We start from the raw sequence: 13,770 nt of genomic DNA on the forward strand, positions 1-13,770 counted from the left end.
ATTAAGTCTGGCACGTTGGGGAATTTGAATGGTGAGGAATCTGTGGTTAGAAGAATCCGTCAGAAGCACTGGACTTTTAGGTGAAGTGGGAACAAAAATACATGTTAGATCATCTGGAGCTGGCTTACCACATCTAGCCATGTGGCGGCTTATAGCCAGGCCAGCAATAGACTGGTCCGAGGCCTTTAGAAAAGGGTCCAACAAGGCCTCATTAAAGGACAGAAGAGGCTCAGACGAGGACGAAGAAGACGGATGTATTTCTGTTAAAAAAAATCAGCCTTCTCTTTCAGAAGAAGATGAAATTCTAGGACCATGGCCACTTTATAGTTCACAGCTGGGAAGGAAGCAACCTTCTCTGAGGGCCAACCATTCTAAGAGTTTTCATGATCTACCGTGACACATGGATGGATTAACAAGGCAAGGAATCTGGAGGGAGGAGTATTCATCAAAATTGATGATATTCCAAAGCACCTTTTACACGTAATGTGAGACCTAATTCAAGCAATCTTCTCTGTATTAAGTGGCAATAGACAGCTGCAATGAGTAGCTCTCCCCTACTACATCTGTCTCTGATCAACAGCTGATCCGTCTTTGCAAGATCCTTTTATGGCCACCAAAACTAAATTAAAGGGAGCTTCATAGCAGACCAAATTCTAGGATCCGTCTTATTACCCCCCCCCTCCCAGATATACAGGATTGCCCTCAGATACCCCCAACACAACACCTGGCGCTAACCCAGGAACCTTAATCAGGGATAAATACCATACTCACAGCTGGGGCTCCGTTAAATGCGGCTCGCTAAGAACGTACCCTCCTGGACCGATGTACTATGCTTTTACTTCTTACTTTGACAGAACACAACAATCTCTCACAAGAAAAACAAACTATCTTAGGCAACCACAATCAGACATGTGACTCACACATCTCCCTGTATGAAAATGGGAAGATCCCGTTCCAAACCTTACAATCCACCGCCATATGTTCATCACATTGGTTACTACGATAAAGACCTTGAGAGCTTCAACCATCTCTAGGGAAGTCAAAATTTAGAATATTCCCATCATCTGTACTCGTCCTCCTCCCATCATCACACATACACCCGGCAGGGAATGGAACCAAACTGCAGAATGCCAGCATAAATCAAGGTGGTCGGGACCATAGCCTGGAACATAGCTACCCTTAAACTGACACAGGCCAACATAATGTCAAGAACCAGATACACAGACCTTACTGTAGGTACCATTTCTGCTGGATAAACTGCGCTCTGCCAACCAGCAGAGCCCAGTCCCAACCAAGCAAGAGCGCACACGACATGCGATTACTTGCCACTTACTTCATACAGCCACTTACTACTGACCAAAGTACAGCTGTCTAATTCACTCTCTAAAGTGAACTCCTCATCTTCAACTGACTACACTCTCCATCCCTCTCTCTTTCTCCCACCAGGACTCTCCTCCTAGGGCTTCCTCTGCTGACCTCCCCCCCAAAGGTGCACCTAATCCTGACTAGCCCAACCTACACACCAACCGTCAATGCTTGGGGGTGTTCCTCTACACATTACCTGGAATGCACCCCAGGCACCAGAAAACTCCTTGATCAGAGATGCCACAACACTTCGTTTTATCGCAATCTCCAGAGCTCGATGTCCTAAACGCAAAGATGCATCAACCCAGTCAACCTCAAAAGAAGCGCCTCCTTCATCTCAGTGACCCATCACCTGCACATCACATTAAAGTACCCTAGGAGACTGGGGGTTCAACAATGGGGCTTCCAAATCTGCCTTCACCAAGACTATGACCTTTAAGATACTTCTCTCAGGGACCTGGTTCTACTCCTGTTTCACACCACAATATGAGCTAAACCCACAACATCCTCCTCCTTGACAGAGCAGAATAACTGGTCAGCAGCTGCCCTTATCAACGAGAAGGCCCCTAAGTGCAAACTCAATCAATGAATCGTTCCAACGCCTCACTGCGATCTGATCTCCTGAAGCTGAGCAAACATCATCAAACTAGCAGCAAAATGATGAATTCTGCTCTTGAAACCTGCTTTCCCTGGGACATTTCACACAGATACACCGCTCTTTAAATACTTCTCACCGGACAACAAGCGAGTAAGACTCTGCACCATCCCTACCCGGGATGACGGCTCTACCCAAGATCGGAGTTTCATAAACACCACACACAAATCCTTCACCCTTTCAAGTTTGACCTGACCACATCTTCTTTCCTTTCAAGATCCTAACTGTAAAGCAGCCTCCCCAATTTAAACCAGAAACAGAAATTATAAAATCTAGACTCAGGAGAGCCAGTAACAATAGCGCTAGGGTGATACCACACAGGAACCGAGGATAGCCGAAACGTTCCCCGTTTGTGACATGTCTCTGTGCCACCTGTCCCTTTATGTACCTCCTCATGTCTGAGCCCTGTTTTTTCTCCCACGAATCTTGTGATGGAGCAATGCAGCCTCGGAAATAAAAAGTAGGGTGCACAGACACTGGGGACCTATATCTTGGGGCGCATCCGGAAGAACCAAAATTTCATTTAATGAGCATAAGAAAGTTTACATAAGCACAAAGGGGCATATCAGCAACAACCGGCGATAATTATCGCTAAGCGCACTTAGCGCTAGGATAATTATCGCCGGCTAGCATGGATTTTTATCGCTGAGATAGCGTGCTATTAGCAACGCTTATCTCAAAAGCCATAAAAATCCTAGCGGTAACTGACAAACATGAGATTATCGCTGGAAACCCAGCGATAATCTCACGAAGTTTGGCGTTAGCTTGATGATAGGGCCTCACATACTTAGCCATGATATCCACCTTCTATAGGATATCATGGCTAAGTCAGTCCTGAAGCAGGCGTAAGTAAAGTAGCGATAACAGGGGTTATCGCTACTTTTCTTGCCGCTATGCTTCATAGCATGGGGCTTGATGATAGGAGAAATGTCGCTTACCGACATTCCTCCAGTCATGTCAGGTCAGGAACGCCCACTTTGCATCTCATTAGAGCTGCAAAGATGAGTTTTAAGATTCTGGGCGCTAATGCAAGGTTTCACGCGTTAGCGTGGCCTTGCTAATTAGGCGATAAAATTATCGCCGCTTTTCGGCTGAAAACGGCCGCAAAAGCGGCGATAATTTTCTAGTGCTGCCTTGTAAATATGCCCCTTACTTAGGAAAATATGGAGTACACAAAGAATGTCTTCTAATATGTTATTTAATAGCTGTTTTGTGTAGTGCAAACCAGACCAAAGAGGTCAGCGAGCACTTTAACACTGGGACTCCTGTAGAACATTAAGGGTTAATTATTGTGTAAGTTTAATCAAGTGCTCCGGATTTTTATATTTAAACATGAGTGAAAGTCTGTGCATTTGTCCATTGTGTGAATATCTTGCATTAAATCTGCTGTGACACGGTTCACACCGCGTTCTCTTTCATATGCAGCATAGAGCGGTCAGTGAGAAGTGGCATGATCATACTACAAGGCGTTTTCTTCCAACTACTGTCTGTTTTTCTTGCAACAACTCATTTTGTGAATTGGGACTGGAATGGCCCTGTTGTTGCAAATTGTCACATTGTGCGCTTTCTGCCCAAGGATCTTCTCACAGGAGCCTTTCTTGTACCAAGTCGTGCGGTTCGGTTTCTTGTCTCCTGTTTGTACTTCCCATGGACATTGGTCTTGTGATGGAAGCTTCACTGACACTCTGGCCTCTGATGTTTGTTTTCTCACTGGGTGAGTATCTCCTGGTAAGACCCGACTCTAGATGCATCTGATGATGGTCATGAGCCTTGTTCCAGAGTCAGGACACACGGACATGTTGCTCCAGACTGGAAGTAGCAGGGTGTCTCTTCTTTGGAGACTTTCTGGGTCTGGTGACCTGATCAGAGCTTTCCATCTCTTGGAGCTCTAAACTCTCGCCTCTAGATGCCACTGTGGAATAATAAAGAGAGTTGACCCTGGACGGACGCTACGTCGGCGCTATCTTCCTGTCTGAGATTCTATAAAAGTATTTTACAGGTCCTACCTCATGAGGGTAAGCAACTCTGCTCCAAGAGGTACCTTCATTCGTCAGATTAACATCTGACTGGAGCTTTTCATACAGTGCACAACACCAAAAGGATTTTCCCCCATATGAATGGTCATTTTGTTCTTTGAGTGTTTTCTAATGTAAAATTGGGCCACATTTTCCACTGGACCTTTCGTTAGGTTCAAAGCATGGCTCTTCTTTGTGCTGTCTTTGTAGACAGGGAAGTTATAACTGACGTGTTTCTGTCATTCAACGGAGCCCAATGTTTTTGTCCTGTGTGATGTCTCTTGATGTGTCAGATCCATTTCATGATTAAAGCCTTTCTGTCATTCAGTTAGCTTTTTTTGTCACTTGTTAAGCCTTCCAAGTTGGGTGTTCTGCAAAAATGCAGTGCTTAATTTGAGCCGGTGGTTGCAGGTGGGGTCCACTGGCACTCATTTGTGAAGACCAGGACTTATTTTTTCAGTGGCGGCTGGTCCATAGGGGGCGCTGGGGCAGCGCCCCACAAGGCAATCAACAAGAAAAACTGCTCACTAATCAGGCAGCAAGAAATGTAAGCAGACGAATTGACAGCTTTGACAATTCGTCTGTTTACATTTCCGGCCTGTGCTGGCAGCTGCTTCACAGCCTCAAGTGCGCATGAGTCAACAAACGCACAGGCAGGCAGGCGAGAGAGCAGCAGGAGTCTAGACTCCAACTGCGCAACTGCGAGTAGAGCGCTGTTTTATTTTACCATCCAACTCCATTAACATTACATTAGGTATGCTGCGCATGTCTAGTGTAGTTCAGGAGCCTGAAGATAGGATCCTGCTCGGGCGGTGACGTACAGTTGCCCTATGCCCTGTCAAATGCCAGGATACAGCCGAGACGTCACCCCCAGTTGCATCCAGTCTTCTTATTTGCCACTTGCCAGTCAACCAAAAGAGCGGGGAGAAGTTAGTTCCACGACGCAGGACCGGCAGAGGGGATGCCTGGTAAGTTTATTTGATTAATTTCATTAATTATGGCGCCGCGTCTTATAGCCGCTTTAAAGCGCATTTTGTATGTGCACCTTTGAAAATCCGTTTTACGCTCGAATTGCTTCTGGTCTCCTTTTTGTCTTCTTGACCTGAGAAGATTGATTGAATCCATTGATGTAGTAAATCACGCATTTGCTGAAAGCGCGAGAGCTTCCGTGTGGTGAAACAGGCTGAACCATGGTCTCTCCTGTACTTTCCTTTGCAGGGTGGAGGCCTCTCCAGCCTTGCCTGACTCTGTACTTTTTAAATATTTTATGTTTTCTTTTATGGTACTTTCACTTGCATAACCCAGGCCCGGTTTTGTCGAGGGGTTCCTTGGGCACAATTTAATGCCTCTCTTAGCTGGAGGTAGCTGTGCTGAGTGATGTGTTTTTTAAAGCTTCTGCCAGAGCAAACGGGAGCAGCATAGGAGTGACATTTTTTTAAAATGTAATTTGTTTTTACCAATTGCTATGGCAGCCACGGGACGGTGCACGGAAAGGGGAGAAGCTTGCAAGAAATTAGAAACAGTAAGCAGAACACTAGGCGTACGTTTGCCAAAATGTGTAAATCTCTAGGTGTTTCCAGGATGTTCTGAGGTCACTGTGTACCTGTGTTGGAAGTGATTAGTCGAAGCACTGGGTGCCAGCAGGCTCGTAGCGTGGGCTGGTCCGATGGCACTCTCCCCCTCCACCCTCCCAGAGGCAGCCGCTCGCTGTTCAGCTGCTCCAGGGTTAAGGAGGGGAGGGCTAATGCTCAGAGGAATGCAATGTCAGGGCAGCAGATCACTGCCCTAGATAATGAAGCAGTGAAGCTCTGTGTGTGGCATGAATGTGAACATGAACAGCAGGGGTCATCCTGTTCCATGCTGGGGGTCTTTGATCCCAGCTGCCACTCACGCCACCAGTGCTGTTTTTGCGAATGGCAGACCTCAAAGGCAGCTGTACAGCCTCAGACCACGCGCTAGTTAAAACACTGAAGCCAAAAACATGGATTGACTTTTAGCGCCTCTTCACCCTGCTCCTTGGCCGTGTTCCAAGCTGGTGGCCAGCAGAATCGCACAGGCTGCGAGGAATGAATGAGTAACATCTGTCAGGAGCAGTCAGGTGCCTCTGGGTGCTGCGGGGGTAAGGGACGAGGGCTGATACCTACCAGTGAACAAGAGCAAAGCATTGAGCACCTCCAGCCAGCTAGCCTCGCCATTCCACTTCGTGCATCCACTGTCAGCATGTTTCCTGCAACTGCACCCCCTCCTCGCACCCTGTGATCCTCTGCGACCGCATCCTTCGTCCATGAATCCTGTCTTCACCCTCCTTCTGGGTATTCTCTAATCCTGCAGCCTCCATCTGTGCATCCTCTACCAATGCATTCTTCTTCCATGTATACTCTATCCCTGCACCCTCCATCTGTGTTTTCTCTAACCCTGCATCCTCCATCTGTGCAGCCTTTCTACCAATGCATTCTCCCTCACTGTATCCTCTCTCCCTGCAACTGCCTCTCTAGCTAAACTTGTTTAAAATTTCAAGACTATACGTTCCCACTGCTTAATAAGCCTTGCTTTATCGCTGCATTCATTTGCTTTAAAATGCACCATTTGGCAATCCTTTTTTGAATTTCTTTCTCAGGAGTGGGACCCTCTCTAGACCCCAGGTTTGTCAATTGAACTTGTTCACATCGCTAACTAGTGTTTTCTATTGGAAAGGGTAGAGCCATAGCAGTCTTGCTTAGTACCCTATCCCTCTTCAGAAGTCAGATTTGCTTGTCAACCCAGAAATTCTCTGAAACAATGTATGAGTTTTCTCTCATGAATGCCTAGAAGAACTGAAGTTTTAGTCCATTTATCACAGAAATAGTGCTGAAAATCGCACCAAAAAGATGCCAATTTTAAAAAAAATTCTTCACGGGGGACAACCCCCCCCCCCGAACCCTCCTTATTGTCGCAGAGCTCGCGCGCTACGCGCGCTCGCATATTTTGATTCATTATGCATTCGCCCCACCAGTCTCAAAATCCACCAGCCGCCACTGTATTTTTTATTCATGAGACTTTGGCCCAGAACATGAGAGAGACAAAAAAGGAATAAAGAAGGAGATCGAGAATAGTTGAACAATTTTAGAAAGCGGGGATGAAAAAGAATGTGTAGGTGTGGGATAAAGAGACTGGGAGAGTAGGGATATGGATAAAAGTGGCATGAGATGGAATGAAGACCAGACAGCCTTTGTACTCAGCAAACTGACCGTCAGCAGCACTGGCCGCAGGAATCCGAGACAAATGCCGGTACGTATTATTTTCCAAATTAGAATCGCAGGATGTGTGGATGGACTTCAGCTTTAACCTCTGACAGTGCTCTTTGTAAGGCGTGCACTCTGCCCAAGACAGCTTCTTGCTGAATTAGGCGCGTTATCATCTTTATAGAGATCCTATCAGAGTTGGCTACAAATTAATTGCCCAGGCTGAACCCATGACAACTGAAATCATTTCAGTTGCTTTGATCCCTCGTGTTAGACATCTCAGATTTCACCCACCACTAATTCTTCACTAGTACCGTACTGTGATTAGGACATCATCACTGGGCGATGACAACGCTACAGCAAGAGCCCTGTTAATGCGCTCTCCCTTACTACGGGGTCTGGGTCTCTGGCAGCAATTACTGTTATCGATTGGGATTGGCATGGTCTATGTCACTGTGATCTGAGCTGATCATGGGGCTAATGTGTGTCTGGTCCAGCACTGCTATATGTTCACATTATTTCGAATGGACGAGACAGCCTAGTTTGCTGTGTCTTCAAAAGCCATACATTCTAGACAAACAGAAACTAGGAGCAAGAAACCTTCTGAGCATGCATGACCCAGTTCCCCCGCTCCATTCAGGAAATCAAGTGGTAGCTTCCAAAGCGCGCATGAACAGCGAAGGTGTCCATGCGTAGGCATTCCCTGGCATGAACAGCGAAGGTGTCCATACGTAGGCATTCCCTGGCATGAACAGCGAAGGTGTCCATACGTAGGCATTCCCTGGCATGAACAGCGAAGGTGTCCATACGTAGGCATTCCCTGGCATGAACAGCGAAGGTGTCCATGCGTAGGCATTCCCTAGCATGAACAGCGAAGGTGTCCATACGTAGGCATTCCCTGGCATGAACAGCGAAGGTGTCCATACGTAGGCATTCCCTGGCATGAACAGCGAAGGTGTCCATACGTAGGCATTCCCTGGCATGAACAGCGAAGGTGTCCATACGTAGGCATTCCCTGGCATGAACAGCGACGGTGTCCATGCGTAGGCATTCCCTGGCATGAACAGCGACGGTGTCCATGCGTAAGCATTCCCTGGCATGAACAGGGAAGGTGTCCATGCGTAGGCATTCCCTAGCATGAACAGCGAAGGTGTCCATACGTAGGCATTCCCTGGCATGAACAGCGAAGGTGTCCATACGTAGGCATTCCCTGGCATGAACAGCGAAGGTGTCCATACGTAGGCATTCCCTGGCATGAACAGCGAAGGTGTCCATACGTAGGCATTCCCTGGCATGAACAGCGACGGTGTCCATGCGTAGGCATTCCCTGGCATGAACAGCGACGGTGTCCATGCGTAAGCATTCCCTGGCATGAACAGGGAAGGTGTCCATGCGTAGGCATTCCCTAGCATGAACAGCGAAGGTGTCCATACGTAGGCATTCCCTGGCATGAACAGCGAAGGTGTCCATACGTAGGCATTCCCTGGCATGAACAGCGAAGGTGTCCATACGTAGGCATTCCCTGGCATGAACAGCGAAGGTGTCCATACGTAGGCATTCCCTGGCATGAACAGCGAAGGTGTCCATGCGTAGGCATTCCCTGGCATGAACAGCGACGGTGTCCATGCGTAAGCATTCCCTGGCATGAACAGCGAAGGTGTCCATGCGTAGGCATTCCCTGGCATGAACAGCGGCGGTGTCCATACGTAGGCATTCCCTGGCATGAACAGCGAAGGTGTCCATACGTAGGCATTCCCTGGCATGAACAGCGAAGGTGTCCATACGTAGGCATTCCCTGGCATGAACAGCGAAGGTGTCCATACGTAGGCATTCCCTGGCATGAACAGCGAAGGTGTCCATGCGTAGGCATTCCCTGGCATGAACAGCGACGGTGTCCATGCGTAAGCATTCCCTGGCATGAACAGCGAAGGTGTCCATGCGTAGGCATTCCCTGGCATGAACAGCGGCGGTGTCCATGCGTAAGCATTCCCAGACCTTCAAGGTGAGTGAAGACTGCATGCTCACATTCTCACTCATGAGGATAGTAAGATGCCCACTCAGGCTCCCTGGATAGGTGTTATTGATGCCCCAAGTGTGGGGAAACAGGAGAAACATGCCATTCTGAACTGCCCACTCCCACAACACTCTTGTGTGGCAACAGACTCGAGGGGTGGGGGGAGGGTGTTCCCTCTGCTTCTTGCAAAGAAGAGGGTTATATGTGTATCATCAGCATTCTACTTCTCGACCTTGGTAGGAGGTTTTCCCGCTTGCGGAATACTGCCTTCAGATCCAGTACAAATATGTTAAGGGATACATCATTTATGAGCCGGAAGGCACCGATGGAGACACCTGGCTGCGAACTTCTCAAACCTCCTCAGCAAAGCAGCCTCACACTCCAAGTGCAGCTAGGCAGACGGGCAATCCAACCTGCGCTGCGGTAATCCCAGCTCCGGCCGCTCTGGGTCTCCCTGTTCAGTTATATGATCCACCTGGAGGGACAGCCAGGGGAAGGTCTAGATGATACTGAGGGCCTTCTGTAGACCTCAGTGGATGGGTTACTCCGTCACAACAGTCGTGGATATCCCGTCAGTCGAAATATAAATCCTATTGTATCCGATGGGATTTATATTTTGGTGGACGGGATATCGGTCACCGTTGTGAGGAGTAACCCGTCGCGTCAAGATCTGAATCAGGCCTCGATTCTTGAAGAAACTAGCTGCTGCTACATGCAGGAGTTCTTGCATCTATGAGTGTTCAAGGGTGTACGAAGGCCGGCTCCCCCAAGGTCAGGAGTGACAGGGTCACATACACCTGGATCTAGGTCATCTCTGCTCAGAACTACCTGCTAATAGGAGAGAAATCACTGTCTAGACTTAATGTAGGACTCAGCAGGGGCAATGCTGCTCAGCTCTTGTATCTTGGTTTGGCTTCCAGGTCCTTGAACACTGAGGGAGGAGGTCTCATCCGTTTTGTTGTGACTGGTTTTCCACTGGTCAGTGGCCTTTTACATCTGAGCGGAGAGGGGCCTCAATCGTGGAGCAGAGGAGACGACAGGGGTCTGACGAAACAAACGCATCAGGTTTGGGCTTCAACATTGAGCACCCACAGCAGGAGTCAACATCCAACTCCTAGATGCAACCCGCGGTGAACTCAGGCCCTCTTTCACAGTATGGCAGCAGGTTCTTTGGTCTGGGATGTACTCCAATGCCCTGCTGGAATACCGACTGCCATTAAGAGAGGTTTTCACCAGGCACGTGGCGATATCTGTGCGCTGAGCTGAGCCGCCGGAGCCATGTCGAAGGCACTGAAACATTGCTGCATAGATGTCTTCTTGAATGCACCTGGTTTGCAATTGTTTTTATCTTCACAAAACATGAGATTGTTACTGAAATACCAAGAAGAATTGTCCAGGACACACTTGGAGTTTCCTTCCAGATTATTGGGGTCATTTCTTTCGTTTTCTGTTCAGGTCAGCCAGGCTTTGACAAAAGGAAAACTGTGTCACAACATCTGTCCCAAGTGGTGCGGACCATCTGAGAGACTTTAACCAACGCTTCAATGTCCCATGGACCGTCGGTCACAGTTTCCCACGGGTGAAGCCAGCACAGGTTTTTCCATCGGAAACATGAAGGTTCCACAGTCTCTAAATTGAGCAGGGGGCTGTGAGTTTGGGGGACAAGACGAATGCCAAATGTATGAAGAGGCCCTGCATGCACGAAACAAGGCCCAGAGACTTGGCCACTCAACCCATGCACAGGAAAGAGGCTTGGTCAAATCTTTGCTGAAACAGGCCAGTAGCAACACCTGAAGAAGAGACATGCTGAACTGCACAGTGAGATGGTAGGTTGGAATACCTATAAAAAGATGGGAATGGGCGGAGGAAATTATACCAAACACAAATAACAAATCTTTAAAGATGAAGAGGTTGAGGTGCCCAAAGGGTCCTCTCTCATGGGAGCCTGGCATCTTTTCTGGATCTTAGCAATCTGATCCAGGACCTTAACCAATCTTGGATTACTAGCGTTGGGACAGTTCTTTTGTTGGGTAACTTGTTACATCATCAGCAGCACGGTTACCGGAGTTCATGCCTTAAGATTATGACCTATGCTGCTGCAACAGGGCATTATGGGAGAGGAGTTGGCCCAACAGCTAGGGCGGTCGACCTCGAATCTGGGGAACTGGGTTCAACTCTCGGCAATGATGCTGAACATCCTGTGATCCTGGGCAAATCACTTCATCTCCCCGTGCCTAACAAAAATGAATGTGTCCTCATGTAACGCAACTGGTGCTATGTAAAGCGCTCTGAAACCCGATACCTTCGGGTTAAGTTTGCGCTATATAAAACTCCGTAAAATAAAATTTAAAAAAATCCCTTGAGTAGCAGGGTCAATACTGATTTGCATATGGCTGGGTCCACACTGGGATGGCGCAGTGAGCAAAAGAACGATGGATTTAACCCAGATCTCTTGAATGGGGAGAATGTTGGATTTATTCAACATTCCGTCTCCCATTTGTTGCTGCAAGGCTTAAGATTAAGAGCGGACGCTCACCTCTGGACACGTTTTCTTGATGAAGTCCAATGTCCACTGCCTCCTTCCTCAGCTTGGGCGTCGGCTGTTCCCCAGAGACGCTTATCAATAGTAGCGCACAAACATAAGGCAAGGACTGAAAAGAGTTGGTCAGTGACACCATATACATAGCGTGGAGTATGCATCATAAGTTAATCAATCTGAAGGACGAAAGGTAGGAAAAAAAACAGCAAAAAAAGAGAAACCAAGTATAGTGAAACAAAGGAGGTCAACCTCCCATGCAGATAACAAGCATTGACAAATGCAAGTAAATAAAAACAAACTGGCCGGTGTTGACTATGTCATCTCTCTTTTTTTTTGTTTACTTTAAGGCATGTTGCACAGCAGCCCACGATGCTCTGCAACATGTCCAAAAAACATTGACAATGCCAATAGGTCTCGCATAGGCAAGACCTATTGGCTATACCAATGCTTTTATCTTTTTCTGTTTGAGTTGCTCATCTTTGTTCCCACCTGGGGTTTGTTTTAGCTGAAGACCTAGGACTCTCTGCTGATCCAGAAAGAGGCCTTTAACAGAGCTCCAACTTCTGGGGTGAACTCATTACCTCACTGAGCACGCAATCAGCCTATCACCTGAACTCTCCATGAAAGGCCTTGCATGCGCTGGAATGCAGACATGTGATGGACGTGTGAGGCCATAGCGGCCACACTCTTTCTTACTGCAGGAAAAGAAAGCCCATTTATCTTCACCCCCCAAAAAATCGAGTAAACCTCAAAACATACTTTTTAAGTTAATAAAAGCCACACGCGTGTCTTCCAAGAGTGACTTGCAGTTATTGCTTTAATTGTCACAGACATCAAATTAAAAACAGAGTATTTTTGCAGTTTTATATAGGACAAACACGACCCGAAGGTACTAGCACGCTTTACATGAGGAAAAGTTAAATTACACAAGGAAATATTAAATGTTTGTTTATACGCATGGGGAGATAAAATGATTTCGCCAGAATCACAGGATGTTAAGCAGTCGCCGAGACTCAAACCTGGCAGCTCTGCCCATTACACCACATCCTCTCCTCTCAACACAGAATGCCATTCCTCTTGGGAAAATTGTCAAGAATATGAGCCCAGAGTGTAAAGGGAAGCCACATCTCTGAGTTTTTCTTTATTTTGTGCCGTTTGTTTTCTGCATCGAGTGTGAAAAGAAAAAAACATTCTCTCTGCACAAATGTGTTTTGCGCTGTTGCCTTTCCTGTAAATATGGTACTTGCAAAGCTGGGAAGCAAGTTGAGGGAGGAGGCAGTAACAGTGAGAGGAGGGCATTTGGTGAAGGAGATGGAGTGCATGCACACAAAAAAGAAGTATAGGAGCCTGAGGCCAGTGAAAGGACTCTTGCCGCAGAATGCAGTACTTGGTCCCAGCTCCATGGCCTGGATGAAGATGATGGAGCAGGTAAAACAACATTTTGTATAGCTCCTCTATTTGCATGAAAATTAATTACGTAATCATTCTAAGTATTAACTCGTACTAATTAGTTTGAAGTGAGACAATTAACCAACCCTTACACCTTCATAAACACAAGATATACGTGGGACTAAAATGCTAATTGCATGGCAGAACAACTAAATTAATTAACTGTGGTACGCAAACTAACTTTAGAATGTGGTGAAATAGAGAATTGCATGATTCATGTTGCTTTTGTGATGGTTTGTGCTTCCAGTGCTGCACAATGGTGAGTATTATTGCTTTAAATGTTGCTACAAGCTAGGAGAATACTAATATATTTTGGAAATAGCATGGAATTAAACAATAGAATCTTCATTTCTATATTCTAATTACTGTTATGTCTGTTTTTGCTTAAGTTGGCATTCGTGCCTGCTAGGCCGCAGGACATAAGATGGAGCTCTGAGGGTGCCGCGTCATGTGAGCGCGATGTCTACTGCGCAAAATCAGATGGCTCTGGAAATCTCCAAGTGACCTCAGCT

Source organism: Triturus cristatus, chromosome 7 (assembly GCF_964204655.1).
Source record: "Triturus cristatus chromosome 7, aTriCri1.1, whole genome shotgun sequence".
NCBI classification, from domain to species: domain Eukaryota; kingdom Metazoa; phylum Chordata; class Amphibia; order Caudata; family Salamandridae; genus Triturus; species Triturus cristatus.